The following is a 3094-nucleotide window of genomic DNA, read 5'->3' as shown; positions in this document are numbered from 1 at the left end:
CTGACAATGTCACGAGACTGGCTTACACAACTTCTCTAAGGCTGTTTAGCTTAAAGCAGGGAAGACACTAAACACAAACCAAAACTGAAGGAGCAGATCCCTCAAAAGCTACAAAGAGGCATCATTCTCCTGAAAAGGGCTCTCTCTAAAGAACCCAGCTGGCAATCTACTGCTGTCTCCCAACCTGTAAGTACATTGATACCAGTCTCTACTTCAGCTCAGGAGACACCTCACAATGGTCTCCTGTAACTCCTTCAAAAATTAATTCATGAGAGCACTATACTCCTAGGAGCAAAACAGCACAAGAATTGGCTACCCAAGTTATCTCCAATTCCACAATGCAGAGCTTACACAACACAATCAACCATGGAACAAAGGCCTTCTTTATGCATTCCCACCAATTCCACTGATCTTCAGAGTGATCCAGGAACAATCACGGGACACAGCCCACATCATACTAACAGCACATCGTTGGCTGAGACCAAGTTGGATTCCTATCTCCTCTCCTTAACACAATGGCTCTCAACCCAATCTTGTTGGGTCAGTCATCCCCTTGAACCCCCCTCCCGCAGGTCCTTTATCTGGGATGGTTGACTGGCCCTAAGAAATGGAATGGTGACTTCTAACTAAGCCTTATCCCCCTAGAGGGGGAGGAGTGACCTAATGGTCAGTGCAGCGGGCTTTGATCCTGACAACCTGGGTTCAATTCCAACTGCAGCTCCTTGTGACCTTGGGCAAGTCACTTAACCCTCCATTGCCCAAGGTACAAAACTTAGATTGTGAACCCTATAGGGACAGAGAAAGTACCTGCATATAATGTGTACAGCACTGCATACATCTAGTACAGGGGTAGGCAACTCCAGTCCTCGAGAGCCGCAGGCAGGTCAGGTTTTCAGGATATCCACAATGAATATGCAGGAGATAGATTTGCATACCATGGAGGCAGTGCTTGCAAATCTATCTCCTGCATATTCATTGTGGATATCCTGAAAACCTGACCTGCCTGCGGCTCTCGAGGACCGGAGTTGCCTACCCCTGATCTAGTAGCACTATAGAAATGATTAGTAGTAATGTACTCTGGCTTCAGCCTGGTCTCCATTCACTCTTGCCTTGGTACAAAACCTGGGGCAAGAGCAATCAAATAAACTTCCCTGCAAAAGTCTAGTTTGGAAAGCGATGGCTTGAGAAGAGGATACGTCCGAGTCTTTTTTTTAATTATTTTTTGAGGGGGCAGGGCAGGTACCAAAATCTCAACTTTCATCTTCAAACCTTGGCTACCAGGTATTTAAGGCCAGTAGGGCACCCCAGAAGGAGAGTGCTTTCACACAGAAATGAAGGGAGGGCCACCAGGTTCCTTTATGAAGCTCAGAGCATTAAAGCTAGAGGCCCCTTCAAATTTCGAGTGCTGCTATCACCATGAAAAAACATATTATCCCTGTCTATTTTACAGAAAACCGGTGTGGGAAGCTTTTGTGCATACTTTTTCAAATGTTACATTAACGAGCTGCTGCAATGTAAATTGACGGGAAGCAGCTCATTAATGTGAACTTTTCATTAAGTCCACTTCATATATAAAAATGTACTATTATGAAGGACACATGTATGTGAAACAACTTTACAAAAGTGTGCTTTGTGTGAAAAAAATGCAAAACACTGAATTTTGGTATTTTGCCCTTCCTTTGTAAAGTTGATTGCACTTTAGAATATGACTCCTCAAATCTTTCCCAAAAAGCTGTAGATTGCGAAAAGCTTATATTTGTTGGTATTTTCTCTTTCTGTAGTAAGAAGTCTGGCACAGCAGCTTGTGAGGTAAAAACAGGCTTTATGAACAGGGCTGGGCTTGCTGTGGTTTAAAGGCCATTTACTGATGAGATATATCAGAGTGTCAGAACACATCCTGTCTTTATTTGGTCAGTTTAACCCCCTATTTACCAAGCACACTTTACAGCATGACCTGCTCCAGTCCTGCATCCATACTTCACTGGACATTTTAGAAAAGCTCAGGCTGCTATGGCAGGGTAGATGAAGTACTGGGTAGAAAGGCTCTGCAGGCCCTCTTGGACAGCTATAAGAGGTTTCTAACAGTGTTAAATAAAGCTTGAAAAATACATTTTCTGAAGCATCTTAAGTAGAGAGGTGTGGTAGCCGTGTTAGTCCACTCTTAAAGGTAATCAATAGAAATCAAACAAAATTAAAACATGGAAAAGAAAATAAGATGATACCTTTTTATTGGACATAACTTAACACATTTCTTGATTAGCTTTCGAAGGTTGCCCTTCTTCGTCAGATCAGAAATAAGCAAATGTGGTAGCTGACAGTGTATATAACAGTCTCTCATAGACAGTCTAGCAGGGTGGGTAGGAGATGTGTATGGGGACGTCAAAGTGTCTATGAGAGACTGTTATATACACTGTCAGCTACCACATTTGCTTATTTCTGATCTGACAAAGAAGGGCAACCTTCGAAAGCTAATCAAGTTCTGTCCAATAAAAAAGGTATCATCTTATTCTCTTTTCCATGTTTTAATTTTGTTTGATTTCTATTGATTACCCTGAAGCATCTTGAAATTCTGCGAGCATTTGTATAAAAAAAGAAAGAAAAAGTATTTAGCATATCAACTGAAAAAACCTTCCATGATGAACGCTAGGACAGGGAGAATTCTTAAACCTCACATCTGCTGAAACTGAAAACATATCAGGTACACAGAAGCAATTCTACCTTTAAGGTAACTCAGCAAGGCAAGGAAAGGACAGGCAGAATGAATGAATGCTCCTGGTGCACTTTTTAGGTTCAAAAGATTTTATTACAATACTGAGGAAGTAAAACGAGTTTGAGAAGTGGTCTTTGGCTACACAAAGACTATAACTGATTTATCTTTAGGTCAAACATACACACATAGTGTGACCAGCTGTGGCATAAACCACCAAGAAAAACTGTGTGTGAAAGGGAACAAAATACATTAACCGGGTTCCTTAGTCCTACTGTGCTTGAATTTGAGAGCAGTCCTTCATGCTACACCATGGAGCTGTTTAAAACCCTCTCTGCTATCCAAGTGTAGGTTCAGGGTACAGGCAACTGAGAAAGCTGCTGTTAT

This window comes from Microcaecilia unicolor, chromosome 11 (assembly GCF_901765095.1).
Source record: "Microcaecilia unicolor chromosome 11, aMicUni1.1, whole genome shotgun sequence".
NCBI classification, from domain to species: domain Eukaryota; kingdom Metazoa; phylum Chordata; class Amphibia; order Gymnophiona; family Siphonopidae; genus Microcaecilia; species Microcaecilia unicolor.
The sequence above is the reverse complement of the archived record's forward strand: the minus strand, read 5'-3'. Positions refer to the sequence as shown.